The following is a 15,521-nucleotide window of genomic DNA, read 5'->3' on the forward strand; positions in this document are numbered from 1 at the left end:
ATAATTTTCTTCTAGAAATTCGATCATTCTATGTGACTCGCCTTCTGTACCTGACAGTGTCCCCAGTCGATATGGGAGGTTAAAGTCTCCTAATATCAGTGAGTCGCTGTTATTAAGTGACTGCCTTAAGACGCTGTACATTTCAAGGTCGTCATCGAGTGATTGCCCAGGAGGTCTGTAGGTGACAGATATATTTAAGTTGACTTTGCAATGTTTACTCGCACGCACAAATGTTCAACGTTACTGTTTCCAGTGTTTTGTCAGTGGGTTGCAAATAGCTTTTGACAAAAAGGGCGACCCACCGCCTCTACGGTTTACACGATCTTTGTTGAAGAGTCTGTAGCCATCTATGTTGTATTCGGAACTTAAATCAATATTTGTGGTGTCGATAAATGTTTCGGTTATAGTAATTATGTCAAAATTTTCTGTTAAAGCAAGACATCTCAGTTCATCAAATTTGTTTCTGAGGCTACGCACATTGACACTCAGGATTTTAAGTTATCTAGAGGCTTAGTAATAGAGGTGGTGGTACTTGCGGGATCACGGTTACGGGTTTGTTGCGATGCACGGCGTCTATTTACACGGGTGGGTGGAGGGACGTGGCCGTGACTCGTTTTTGTTCGGATGACGCGCACTGCTTCGTTGAGGAGCCTTCCGAGTCTGGCTGCCCTGATGGGAGAAAGGTGCAATCCGTCCCTGTGAAAGAGCTCATTTGTCCATAGAAATTGTCCCATGTGTTGAGGAACTCCACGTCAAGCTCCCTGCAAAGAGTCTGTAAGCGGTTGTTTAGGCTGAAGGCCTTACTGAAAAGTCGCTCTCCGCCCAAGTCCGTGGTAGAACTCCTGAAATCAAAATGTTAGGGATTTAGTCTTATACTGCTGGATGAGCCTACGGTACTTCTCCAGGAGTTCCTCAGACCGGGTCGTGGTGATGTCGTTCGTACCTGTGTGAATAACAAACAGTGAATCATTAGTAGCCTGGGGAGATCTCCTCAACAGCAGCAGTTATGTCGTCGATCCCAGCACCAGGATAGCAATAGTTCCGTCTTCGACGAGGAACTCTGCCGCAGAACTCAACGACCTGCTGGCGAATCATGGAGTCACCCACCAGGAAGGTGCTCTCCTGCTCGTCCTCCTCCTCCAGAATGGCAAACCTGTTGAAGCAATGAACAGGATAAATCGCTTGTCTGGCTGGTTTGGCTCCTCCATTCACGACGGTGAAGCCATCATGGGCGGTGCCACTAGCATCCTCCCGTTGCGTGGTGTTGTCCGCTGGTGTCGACGGTACCGCTGAGGGCAATGGGGCAGTTGGAGAAGGGTTTGGCACCACAGCAACGTTAGCCTGGATGAATTCCTGCAAGGAGGCAACAGTGCGAGAAAGCTCTATTATTTTATTCTGACCTGCTTCCATCTTCTCTTCTTGCTCCTGCAGTCTGGTCTCGAGATGCTGCCTGGTGAGAGAAAGCTCTATTATTTTATTCTGGCCTTCTTCCATCTTCTCTTCCTGCTCCTGCAGTCTTGTCTCGAGATGCTGCCTGGACAGACACAGTCGACAGACAGCAGAACGCCCTGTTAAAAAGTGAGCTGAGAAGCTACCGTTACAAGTACTGCACTTCTTAGGCGCCATCTTAGCTGAAATGAAAGAGATAAAAACAGAGTGAAGGGGATTAGGAAAGGGGTGAGGTGTGTGAGAGGTAGTTTAGTAATGGAGGAAAAGTGAGAGAGAGGAGGAGGAAGGGATGTGAGGTGAGTAAAGAGGGGAAAGAGAGGTGTGAGATCAAGGAGGGTTAGGAAATAGGTGAGGGGAGAGGAGGAGTAGGAAGGGATGTGAGGTGAGTAAAGAGGGGAAAGGGAGGCGGTGAGTTAGGTGTGTGATATCAAGTAGGGTTAGGAAATAGGTGAGGTGGGAGAGAGGAGGAGTAGGAAGATATGTGATGTGAGTAAAGAGGGGGAAAGAGAGTCGGTGAGTTAGGGGTGTGAGATAAAGTAAGGGGTAGCAAATAGGTTAGGTGGGCGAGAGGAGGAGGAAGGGATGTGAGGTGAGTAAAGAGGGGAAAGGGAGGCAGTGAGTGAGGGTGTGTGAGATCAAGGAGGGTTAGGAAATAGGTGAGATGAGTGAGAGGAGTTTGGGAAAGGAGGTAAGTGGGAGAGAGGAGGTAGGAAGGGATGAGAGGAGTGAGGTGTGTGAGAACAAGAAAGGTTAAGAAAGAGGCGAGGTAAGGTGGGTGAAGGATGGGTAAATAGGATGTGAGGTAAGGTGAGTGAGGGGGAGGGCTTAGAAATATGTGGAGGTGAGGGAGGAGTAGGGGATGAGGAGGAGCAAAAGGGATGTGAGGTGAGCGAGGGTGGGGGGCTTAGGTGAGGTGAGGAAAGGGGTGTAGGAAGTGTTAATCCTCTAGGGGATTTAAAGAGGGTGTAATGAGGAGGAGCAGATTGAATCCTCAGGAATTCAAAGGGTGGGTTGTCGACACACCCAAATCACGCGTGAGACACTCAGGAACACAAAGTCACACTCAGGACTCTGAAACACTCAGAAACCCAAGCACAAGCACGACTAAACACCCTCAAGTCACTCGCAAAACACCGGAAGTACAACAGCACACTCAAAACACTCTGAAACCCACGCAGAGCACTATAAACATTCAAATCACACGTAAAAGCACTGGAAACACAACACACTCGAAACGCAGAACACTCAAAACAGCCAAATCACACGCAGAAACACCGGAAACAAAACAGCACACTCAAAACGCTCTGAAACCCACGCAGTACACTTAGAAGCAGCCAAATCACACGCAAAACACCGGAAACACAACACACTTGAATCACTCTGAAACCCACAGAACACCCGGAAACAGCCAGATCACACGCAAAAACACCGGAAACACAACACACTTGAATCACTCTGAAACCCACGCAGAACACCGGAAACAGCCAGATCACACGCAAAACACCGGAAACACAACGCACTTGAATCACTCTGAAACCCACGCAGAACACCCGGAAACAGCCAGATCACACGCAAAACACCGGAAACACAACACACTTGAATCACTCTGAAACCCATAAGAACACCCGGAAACAGCCAGATCACACGCAAAACACCGGAAACACAACACACTTGAATCACTCTGAAACCCACGCAGAACACCCGGAGACAGCCAGATCACACGCAAAAACACCGGAAACACAAATCACAGAGGCAACCACAGGCAGAAACCACAAGCGAACACACACCAAACACGTGTCGGGAAATCACAGGCAACACACAAGGTCCACAAGCGAGAACACACAAACGCCCAAGAGCACGACGAAAACACAGGGCAAGCGATGTTGTGGGGCGCAGCGGGGTGAGGTCACGACCTTCTCTCAGCAGAGGTCGGGTGTGAATGAGCAGAGGTCGGGTGTGAATGTGCAGAGGTCGGGTGTGAATGAGCAGAGGTCGGGTGTGAATGAGCAGAGGTCGGGTGTGAATGAGCAGAGGTCGGGTGTGAATTGCTTATGTTCTTCTTGTAACTAATTTATTTATGGACCAATATCTTTTATTCAGAAAGCTATTTAATAAGGAAGGATAGGAGATTAATGATCACTATCGCTCGTTTATTATAGAATAGTAAAAAATATTTCCTAGATATCGATGATAAAATATTAAAAAGATGAAAAATGTTTGTCAAAAATCTAAATCAACTTCAAACAAAAGTTAAAATAGCGAACATAATTCCGTTTTCATACTTTCAGAAATTGAATAAAAAGGGTAGACCTAAATAAATGCCTAAAATAAGAAGTTAAGATAACATTTTTTCTTTACCATGTCCTATATACCAAAAGAAAGAGGAAAAATAAAGATATTTATAAGCAAATAATTAAGTTATTACTTATTTGAAATTATTACTTACAGAACGCCTAAAATAGGTGGTTCTTGTAATTATTATTTAAAAAATAATAGTAATTATTATAAGTTTTAACGATCGGATGAACAGCAGCACTTAAGAAATGATCGGATGATCGGAATCGGATCAGCTGCCCAAACTGATCGGATGATCGGGGATCGGAACAGCATAAAAGTGATCGGTGATCACCACTGCTATCCATATACAGGGGCCTTGTCCGCCCTCGTATGGAGTATGCATCTCACGCGTGGGTGGGCTCCACTCACACAGCTCTTCTGGACAGAGTGGAGTCTAAGGCTCTTCGTCTCATCAGCTCTCCTCCTCCTACTGATAGTCTTCTACCTCTTAAATTCCGTCGCGATGTTGCCTCTCTTTTTATCTTCTATCAATATTTCCACGCTGACTGCTCTTCTGAACTTGCTAACTGCATGCCTCCCCTCCTCCCGCGGCCCCGCTGCACACGACTTTCTACTCATGCTCATCCCTATACTGTCCAGACCCCTTATGCAAGAGTTAACCAGCATCTTCACTCTTTCATCCCTTACGCTGGTAAACTCTGGAACAATCTTCCTTCATCTGTATTTCCTCCTGCCTCCGACTTGAACTCTTTCAAGAGAAGGGTATCAGGACACCTCTCCTGAAATTGACCTCTCTTTCGGCCACCTCTTTTGATTCTTTTTTTAGGAGCAGCAAGTAGCGGGCTTTTTTAATTATTGTTTCTTTTTTTGTGTGCCCTTGAGCTGTTTCCTTTGTTGTTAAAAAAAAAAAGATTAATGAAGTGATGAGAATTTGGTAATGTTGACTAGAAAATAGGTGAATATGAATAAAAGAAAATGAATGTGATGAGTTAATGGAATACAATAGTAGTGAAATAAATTTGAATAGAAATAACAGAAAATTAAAGTACTTCATGATAAAAACTTAAAAAGTCAGGTTATTATCCTTGCTAGTTATTTAAAAAGCTAACTACTGTCGGTATGGTGCTGTTCTTGTACCGGTCAGCTCAGGTTCTGATGGGGACCAGCTTCTTGGGGCGGCGTACTGCTCGACGGGGCCTCGGGGCTTCGGGAGGGAGCAGGTGTCTGTGGCGTGGGTTGTGAAGTAGCTTGGTGCCGAACCTCTGAAGCTGAAGGGTCAGGAGGTTCGGAATGGAGAGAAGGTTCAGTTGGGCGATGGCTTCATTGTAAATTGTGTAGTTCGACCCCATGATGCTTACAATTGCCCTCTTCTGTACTTTTTCCAGTTTCTTTTTTTGTGTGTTGTTGAGGGATGACGACCAGAGTGGAGAGGCGTAGCACAGCCTTGGCAGGATGAATGTGGTGTAGACATGTGTCAGGTCGGAGGTAGGGACGCCAAATTTCTTGAGAGTGCTGAGCATGTGCAGTCTGTATGAGGTGGCGGAGATCGTAGTGTTGGTGTGAGGGTCCCAGCTGAGCTTGTCGTCGAGGAGGATGCCAAGTAGTTTAATGGTGTGCACAGCTTCCAGGATGTGATCACCGAGGTTGAGTGTTGGGGGTGGAGTAGGTGTAATGGCCAGGTCGAAGTGCATGACTATTGTTTTCTTCCTGTTAATGGTGACGGAATAGTCTTGGGCCCAGGCCTGCAGGGTGTTGAGATCATTTTGAAGGGAGGTGTAGTATGGTGAAGTGTTGTTAATTGCTGCAGCTATTGTGGAATCGTGTGTGTGTGTGTGTGTGTGTGTGTGTGTGTGTGTGTGTGTGTGTGTGTGTGTGTGTGTGTGTGTGTAGGACAATAATAACAGTAATGTGAAAGGAATAGATAAATATATAAATCGATGCAGAGATAGGAAGAAAGATAGATGCATAGATAGATATAGACATATAGATCGATAGATTGGCTATGCATAAGTGGATAGGTGAGTTGGAATGTTTTTTATATAGATGGATAAATAAACGACTAACAGACACAAATACAGACAGAAAGACAGATAGATTGACTAACAAAGACACAGACAGACAGACTGACAGACAGACACAGATGCTGAGTCAGAGAAAACAACATTTGAAAGAATCTTAATCGAATTCGTAATCGTATAATGGGACGGATGGAGGGAGGAAGGAGAAGCCCGCAGTGGTCCGGTATTGGCGGAGATTTTTGGACGAAAGTTTGTGTGAATTTTCTTTTTTATGGAAGCTTGCATTAAGTCGTTCGTGAAGCGAGGTAGATTGAACAAAATAACATGTTTTCTACTCTGACGGAACGAGTAAGACGAGAGTTAGGAAACCAAAGTTGTGTTTTTAGTATCTACTCGGTGCAACAAATTAAGGCAAACGCTCAAGGTGCAAACTATTATAAAAATATGAAGTGCCACGATTTGTGTAGTACTTGAACGCAACAAAATTAATGAAAAGTGCAGGAAGTTTTTAGCTCATCCCGCCATATTAAGAAAAAATGAAAATGACAAGGGCTTTTTTATCACCCCGCGCAGGAAAATTATTGAATATTAAAAAAAAAGGCACGGTTTATTTCTGCCTTGGGGGAACCAATTAAAACAAGAAACAGAAATGTCAGTTTTTGTAGCGCCAGGATGTAAAAAGAAACAGTGAGTCGTGAAAACATAAATACAAACCGATTCAAGGCAAAGGAAGAAAAGATGTGGACCTCAGGTGTTGGGAGGCTCAAGTAGTAACATCACTCCACCGGGCGAAGAAAAGATGTGGACCTCAGGTGTTGGGAGGCTCAAGTAGTAACATCACTCCACCGGGCGAAGAAAAGATGTGGACCTCAGGTGTTGGGAGGCTCAAGTAGTAACATCACTCCACCGGGCGAAGAAAAGATGTGGACCTCAGGTGTTGGGAGGCTCAAGTAGTAACATCACTCCACCGGGCGAAGAAAAGATGTGGACCTCAGGTGTTGGGAGGCTCAAGTAGTAACATCACTCCACCGGGCGAGAGTAACTCAGATCGAGTCTTTACTCCTTATGTCTCCTCATACAAAAGATGGGTGATGGAGACATGGTTCGGTTCAAGGCCTGGGTATCAGGTGATGGAATGCTCAAGTGGCAACATCACCTAACCGGCCTGGAGAAAATATCATTAAACCTTTACTTTCTATCCCTCTTACTCAGAAAAAAAAAGGTTATAGAGATTTGGTGCGATTCAAGCCAGAAATATATAAAAAAAAAAAAACGTACATTTCAAGTGATGGAAAACTCAGGAAACATCAGTGAACCAGCCAAGGGTAACTATGATTGAACCTTTACGCTTTCCTTCCTCTTCGTCAAAAAAGTAAGGGAGAGACTTGGTTCGACTCTATCCAGGAATATAAAGGTCATGGTTCTCAGGTGATGGAAGACTCAGGAAACATCACTGAACCGGCTAACTGCAGCTAGGATTGAACCTCTACTTTCAGCTTCCTTCTTAATGGAAAAATATATGAGTCGTAGAGTTACGGCTCGATTCAAGCCATAGATATATAGAGCTTCGTTCTCAGGCGATGGGAGGCTCAAGTTACATCACAACTGGTGAAGAGGATCTAACTCTAAACTCGACATTAATATCATATGAATACAATGCAGCTCACTTCTCTCGATCTTTCGCCCTCAGGCATTAGGGAAACAAGACCAGAGAACGCCCACATTGAACCGAAAGAGAAATTATGAAGATAAGTAGTCGATTGGTTACAAATTATGAAAAAACCGGAAGCAAGGAAACAAAACAAAAAACACAATGAAAAATCGGAAAAGGGTTGGAAAGAATATGACAACAGATGAACGACATACAGGAAAAGGAGAGAAAAGGGGAATTCAAAACAGGAAGATGATGTAAAAATCGTCATTTCCGCGAGGCCTCAATACACGGACGAGCAGCAGGACAGTTCCGCCTCGCGCCGCCCCTCGGAGCAGCGGTGTGGCTAATGCAAGAAGCAGTTTCGCGCGCTGGGCCCCCGAGACCACGCCGGAGGGATGGGACGGAATACAGAAGCAGGTCGTGGTCAGGTAGTGAGCCAGGGATGAACGGTTAACAGAGTAAGCTGAAAGGTTACACGCTGAGACCAGCAGAGTGTCTCACAGGTGTCAAGGCTCCGGGGGGATTAAGGTCGATGGCTACTAAAGGCTCGCGGTCACCGTCAGTATTTTATCGATTTGGTAGAAAAAATTGGCGGGGCGCTGGTAATCACTAGGCTCTCCTAATAGTACTGTTTTGGGGAATTTATAAGGTCTGCTACGCTGTGTTACTCGAATAAATGAAGGTTTGGTTAATACTAGATGTTAAGAGTCCAATCGCTTGTTGTTTTATCGTAGGTGAAAGGAAGTGCTAATCGCTAAAATCTATCAATCCTACTTTTCGGAGTTTAGGTTTGCTACGTTCTATAAGCGCTTTGGTCGACTAGGCGATAGTTTGATTTATTATGGAAGTTAATTAAGAGTTCAATAGTCTTTTATCGGCGGTAACAAGAGAAGCCGCTAGTAAATCTAGTAATATTGCTACTTATCGGAATCTAGGCTGCTTTTTGCACTTTATAAGCACTTAGTCGAATAGGCGATGATTTAGTTCAGCCCACGTTAGAAGTCTCATAGTTTTCAGGCCAATGCGAGTAAGCCGCACAAACATACCTAATCATTGAGGCTGCGAGGCTAGGCGTTGAGGCCACTCTGTCCCCGGAGTGGCTTGGGTCCCGGAGGACTGGTCAGGGGTGCTGACGAGCGATGGCTGGCAGAGGTGGACACAGACTTTACTTCATCAGGTCAAAGGTCACTTACTCAGTCCAACATAGCGGGTAAAGAATAAGGATGCTAAAACAATTATGGCAGAGTGAGTAGTGAGTCGCCGCGCGGGTCGGAGGTGCTGCGCCTTGCTCGCGAAAACGCTGAATCGACATGGCTGGCCGAGCCAAGAACTCGGTGGAGTTCTGTTACGTTTGTGCGGATCCCACAGGCGATAAGTGGATAGGGTGCTGTCTGTGCCCTAAGTGGTGTCATGTGAAGTGTGCTCATCTGTCTGGAATTAAGTCGGAAAATATATATAAAGTAAATTGGATTTGCAACCCATGCCTTCATAAAGCATCTCTGGCTACCAAAATTGTGGAAAAAATGGAAGAATTCAAGCTGGAATTATCTGAGGAAATATCAGAAGTGAAACAAGAAGTTGAGTCACAAGCGGTCAGCGTGAAGGAGGAGCTGGGGGAGGTGGCGCAGGATGTGGCGGACGTTTTGCAACGGGCTGAACATGTGGAGTCAGCAGATGCAACTTGGGCTGAGGTCACCAAACGTAAGAGGAAAGTTAAGAAGAATTTACTTGTTGTCAAGGCCTCGGAACAAGATAAAAAGGCTACAGAGTTGAAAAGTGAAGTTTCTGAAGCATTACATGGCATTCAGATTACTGATTCAAGATTTACTATTGGAGGTAATATTATAATGAACTTTGATGATGAGGATATGAGGAATGAGGCAGCCCAAAAATTGCAATCTGTGGAGAAAGTCAGGACTAAAAGTGTGGGAAAACTGAGGCCAAAGATCGTAATGTGCACAAGGAGGAGACTGGGGATAAGATAATTGAGACACTGCTTAAAAGAAATGAGTTCCTACACTCGATTCCACAAGTTGAGGGGAAAATTGAGAAAAATTTTAGTAAGCCTGCTGGCGGTGGCACAGCACATTATATCCTGAAATGTGATCCAATGGTTAGAGAGCTAATCTACAAGCACCATGATAGATCGTGTGCCAAGCGAGGACCTTCTCAGGCGTTTTAGAGAATTGTTAGGCAGGATACGTGACGCTGGTGGGTCGCCAGTAGTGTGTGGCAGTTCAGTGAGTTGCGCTATATGTTAAAGACTCACTTAAATGTTTAGTTAACAATTCAGTCAATGGTAAAAGATCTGACTGGGGATGTGTTACGAGTGGGGTCCCACAAGGTTCGGTATTAGGTCCACTTTTGTTTATTATTTATATCAGTGACTTAGATACAGGAATTAGTAGTGATGTTAGTAAATTTGCAGATGATACCAAGATCGGTAGAGTAATTGAGTCGGATCAGGACGCTAGTATTCTCCAGGGTGAACTCAACAGATTGTATGACTGGGCGGATAAATGGCAGATGGAGTTCAATGTAGGGAAGTGCAGTATTCTGAGTGTAGGTAGGAACAACCCCTCACATAACTATTGCTTAAATAACACTCTCATAAGCAGGTCTGGGTGCGAGAGGATTTAGGGTCTTAGTGAGCTCTGATCTCCGTCCAAGGGCACAATGCATTCAAGCTAGAAATCGAGCAAATAGGGTACTGGGATTTATTTCAAGGAGCGTAAGCAACAGAAGCCCCGAAGTCTTCCTCAAACTATATTTAGCATTAGTTAGACCTCATCTTGACTATGCGGTTCAGTTCTGGTCACCTTACTATAGAATGGATATCAAAATGTTAGAATCGGTGCAGAGGAGGATGACTAAGATGATTCAGGGGTTGAGAAACTTGCCATACGAGGAAAGACTCAAACAGTTAAACTTGCATTCTCTAGAAAGGCGAAGGGTGCGTGGAGACATGATCGAGGTTTATAAATGGATGAAGGGCTTTAATAAGGGAGACATTCATAAGGTTTTGTTGGTAAGAGAACCGGGTAGGACACGAAGTAATGGGTTTAAACTGGATAAATTCAGATTCAACAGGGACACAGGCAAAAATTGGTTTACAAACAGGGTGGTGGATGAGTGGAATAGGCTTAGCAGTCACGTGGTGAGTGCCAATACAATTGTCACATTAAAAAATAGACTAGATAAATTCATGGACAGCGATATTAGGTGGGGTTAGATACACGGGAGCTTAGGGTCAAAGGAGCTGCCTCTACAGAATGGACATCAACTTGCTAGAATCAGTTCAGAGGAGGATGACCAAGATGATTCAGGGGCTGAGGAACCTCCCATATCAAAATAGGCTGAAACTTCTAAACTTATACATTCACTAGAGAGACGAAGAGTGCGGGGAGATCTGATAGAAGTATTCAAATGGGTCAAGGGTTACAACAAAGGCGATATAAGTAAAGTACTGCGAATTAGCCAGCAGGATAGAACTAGCAGTAATGGATTTAAATTAGAAATGTATAGATTTAGGAGAGATATAGGCAAGCATTGGTTTAGTAATAGGGTGGTGGGGGAATGGAATAGATTCAGCAATCACATAGTTAGTGCAGGGACGATAGCTTGTTTTAAGAGTAGACTGGATAGCTACATGGAAGAGGACGACAGGTGGCAGTGAGGTGTGGGTGCAGTAAGGTGACGGGGTACTGGATGCGTGCCTAGTACCGCCGGTATAACGAGGATCAAGCCTCTACCTGTAACCCCTGTAACTACACCTCACCCATCGTGAGTAGTGGGGGGGATTCTGGAGCTGCCCTGTGTAGGCCACCCGGCCTCTTGCAGTTTCCCTATGTTCTTATGTTCTTATGTTCTTAACAAAACTTGAATGGGGGGTGTATACTGTGGGAGACAGATACCATGCAATAATATGTTATCATTGTCAGAGATATGGTCATATTGAGTCCAAATGCACTGCCAAGGCCAATGGTGAGAACCCAGTATGTTATAAATGTGCAGGAGAGCATAAAGCGAAAGACTGCCCCGGGACTGAGAGCAAATGTATAAATTGTGTGAGGTACAAGAAGTCTGAAGTTAATCACTCGGCGAATAACCAGTGTTGTGTAGTTTTTCAGACTGATATTGAGAGAATTCGTAACATAACCGATCATGGCTACTAATTCCTCAGATACAAAGATTAAATGTGGTCTGCTAAACGTTCAGTCTGTGGGAAATAAAACTCTAGATATCCGTGATCTCATCAAAGAAAAGGATCTTGACATTTTAGCGGTAACTGAGACATGGCTAAATGACTACGACGTCGCCAAGATTCGTGAGATGACGCCAGTAACTCGTACCTCTCTACATGTTCCGAGGGAGACAAGAAGGGGTGGTGGTGTTGGGATCTTTCTTTCGAATTCTTTTAAGAAGATTCGGAGAAAAGCATCAGAAAGGTGGGATACCTTTGAATTAGTGCAAGTCATCCGTGAAATTGATAGAAGGAAATGCACCTTTATTGTGGTGTATCGACCTCCGGATACAAGAGCAGAGGTCTTTATTGATGAATTTCGCACACTTTGGAGTCTGTGGATATGGTGAGTGCAAATGTGTTCATCTGTGGTGACTTTAATCTATGGACTGATGATCCTGAAAATTCTTCTGCCATGGCCTTCATTGAGATGATGGACAGTTTCAACCTGATTAATAAAGTGAACGAGATGACTTCTTTAGGGGGTCATGTGCTAGACTTGGTTTTCAGCGATATAGACGGTGATCTAGTGCAAGGGGTGTGTGTTGATGAAATATGTTGTATGTCCCCGGTGCATAAATTGGTAACCTTTGAAATTTCATACGTGAGGGAAGCAGTGCAGAGAAAAAAGATTACGTTCAGATTGCGAAAGAATTTTCAACCAGAAATATTGATTAACTCTGTAATACAGGAAATTACTATTAATTGTCGTGAAATCTGTGAACATGGCTCGGTGTTACGTGGAAACTGTGCTACCTGCCTGGTTAAGCTATATAATGGTTTAGCTAAAGATGAGTATAACAGCCTCTGTCCTCTGAGTGAAAAGGAGATAGTGTTGAGAGATCATGCACCTTGGTTTAATGTGGAAATACTGTGGGCAAAAAGAGAGAAGAAAAAAGAAAGACTGTGGCGTAGGCAAAAACAGATGAGGCAAGAAGAGCATACCAGGAGGCGAGAAACAAAGAAAACCGGCTTGTGATAAAACGGAAAAGAGAATACTATCGGAATAAGGTTGTGGAGGCAGGGCCTGACATCAATAAATTATATAAGGTGCTTGACAGTTTGACTGGAAACAGAAAGGTTAACAAGCTTCCGGATGGTTTCTCGGATGAAGTGCTGGCAAATAAGTTTTTAGACTTTTTTGACCAGAAAATTGAGAGTTATCATGAACTTTAGAGGCGACCGCGGTTACCATGGATCCGCTGTGGAAACTCCAGTCCCTGAAATAAAGTTAACAAGCTTTCAACAAGTGGATGTGGCTGTGGTGAAAACTATCATACACAGGTGAAACTGACGTACTGTGATGGTGATTCCTTGCCGATAAGTGACATCATTAAGAGTGAAAACTTTAGTGATTTCTTAAATATTATGACTGTGATGGTTAACACTAGTATCGAAAACAAGACTTTCCCTGAGAGTGAGAAAGCGGCGATCGTGAAACCTATCGTTAAAGGTAAACTGGACCCACAGTGTTTAGTTCCTTTAGACCAGTATCCAACTTGACGTTTCTATCTAAGATACTTGAAAATGTGATCTTAAATCAGCTAATGGAGCATTTGCTGGTGGTGCAGGCTTTACCGGATAATGAATCTGCCTACAAGAGGCTTTACTCAACTGAAACTACTCTCTGTTCGGTGGTAAACAACTTGCTTGTGCTTATGGATGAAGGGAAGTGTGGTGTTCTGATTTTGTTAGACTTGAGTGCTGCGTTTGACACGGTGGAGCACAGTCTATTGCTTCAGGATTGCAAGAATATTGGAATTGAGGGTGGCGCGCTGGATTATCTGAGGAGTTACCTTGAGAACAGAACTTACTGTGTGCAAATAGGTAAATCGTTCTCCACTCATAAACTTTTGCAAAGAGGAGTCCCCCAGGGAAGTGTACTGGGTCCAATTTTATTCTGTGTTTATACTATCGGTCTTTCACATTTGCTAAGAAGGCATGAAGTTGACTTTAAACTGTATGCTGATGATACACAGTTCTATTTGTCGCTGAGTGATGTGGAAAACACTGAAGATAAGCTGAGCAGAATTATGGATGATGTCGGGAAATGGATGAATTCTAAGCAACTGAAGCTGAATGAGGATAAAACTGAATGCTTGATTGTGGGGAAGAACAAGGATGTCAGGAGGCTAGATGTTTCCACTCTTCGGATAAAAGATGACACTAGGACTGTAAAAAAGTCAGTCAAAGATTTAGGTGTGATACTTGACTGCACTCTATCATTCAAAGAACAGATCAATCAGGTGGTGAGAACGGCAGGCTACCATCTCAGAAATATTGCATTTGTCAAGAAATACCTGGATGATAAGACCATGAAGATGCTTATATATAATCATGTAACTAGTAAGCTGGATTATTGTAACTCCCTTTATTATGGCCTTCCTAAATATCTGCTGAAGAAACTACAACTGGTTATGAACAGAGCTGCATTTGATTTAATTTCAGGATATAAGCAAGAACGAGGAGGGATTGGGAGGAAAAGAAAGGGGAGGAGGGAGGGAAAGTTGGGGAGGGAGGGAAAGCTGGAAAGCAAGATTCTTTCATGTTTTTTCATCTTTTCTTCTCTTCGTCGTATTTTTCTGTTCTTTTCCCTGATTTTCTTTCCTCCTGACTTTGGTAGAGTTATCCACAGCCTGAAACACAAGAAAACACACCAAACAGATATGCCAGGAAAAAAACAATTATACATGTGCTCCCTTGCAGAGGTGCCAAGTCTTCATCCTCACCACCATCTATCATCCATTTTCTGGCCCATAACTATTACAACGAACCATTAGTAATTAACAAATATAACGAGTAAAACAAGTAAATTTTATAAATGGGGTTGAGGGGGTAGTTTTTGGGTGTACACTTGGCATATGACGGTGAAAATGTGGCCGCCTTGCATCGCCTCCTCCTCCTCCTCCTCCTTCCTCCCGGTCAGCTGATCCGAGGTGGACGGCGTTCCGCGTGTCGGCCAATTTCCTTGTAATCCAGGACGACACAGACGGCCATGGATGGAAGCAAGGTAGGTAGTCGTGTTATCAGGGATTAGGCCGGGCGAGGAGAGTTAATCAAGGCGAGACAAGTGATAAATAGCAGAAAACATGGACAGGGTGGCGGCGGGCAGGGCGCGTGATGGCGATAAGAATAGTTATTTTATCATTATTATTATTTCCTAATCTACAGTGCCAGGGAGGGAAGCAAAGGAGGTGACGTCTTGTTCAGGGTTTAGGAGTCGTCTGGACGGTGAAATAAGGCGTTAAACTTGGAAAAATATGAAAAAATATAATTTGTGATGGATGGAGCTGGCTGTGTCGGCTACTGGAGGGTCTTGATTGCTCTCTTGAAGGTTACCTATGTTAATGAAGGCGTGGAGGAGGTGATAGTTGTGGAAAATAAGGTTGACAGCCTCGGGTGGCGGTGTCGTGACAAGCCAAGGGTGTGTGTGTGTGTGTGTGTGTGTGTCCTGAGGTGAGGAGGCAGGCGTTCAGGGGAGGACACTCTGGCAGGGGTCAAGGCAGGGGCTGTGGGCAGAGGGATGGCAGCGGTGACGTGTGTGTGTGTGTGTGTGTGTGTGTTGAGCCAAGCATGCAGGGGCAGGGGCAGAGTCAGGGATGATACCACAGGGGCAGGAGCAGGGACAGGGGTGTGTGTGTGTGGAGAGCGGGACACATACTGGGGTGTTGGCTCTCTGGGTGTTATTCTATACTTTTCCTCCCTGGTGTGCCCCGTGCCAGGGAGGAGTTTTGTGTGTATTCCCCTGTATTATATTGACCCTAAGGAGAGGCAAGGGTGTAAACCTCCCTGTAGGTGAGGCCCCATTAGATTCATTTATTTATTTATTTAATTTTTATGTTGTGGTCTCTAGCGGTGG

The 15,521-nt window shown here is 44.4% G+C and overlaps 1 protein-coding gene across 7 annotated transcripts in view; it reads left to right on the top strand.

The window, feature by feature from the left end:
• The first annotated feature begins 14,545 nt into the window (after nt 1–14,545).
• LOC126989924 (PH domain-containing protein DDB_G0287875-like) overlaps nt 14,546–15,521 on the top strand; it is a 55,068-nt gene continuing 54,092 nt past the window's right edge. For 5 of the 7 annotated variants that reach the window (XR_007743868.1, XR_007743871.1, XR_007743870.1 and 2 more), the window contains exon 1: nt 14,546–14,672. The gene's annotated coding sequence lies outside the window, so the exon portion shown is untranslated. The remainder of the gene's footprint in view (nt 14,673–15,521) is intronic. The other 2 variants (XR_007743873.1, XR_007743875.1) reach the window with 1 other exon arrangement.

This window comes from Eriocheir sinensis, unplaced genomic scaffold, assembly GCF_024679095.1.
Source record: "Eriocheir sinensis breed Jianghai 21 unplaced genomic scaffold, ASM2467909v1 Scaffold138, whole genome shotgun sequence".
NCBI classification, from domain to species: Eukaryota; Metazoa; Arthropoda; class Malacostraca; order Decapoda; family Varunidae; genus Eriocheir; species Eriocheir sinensis.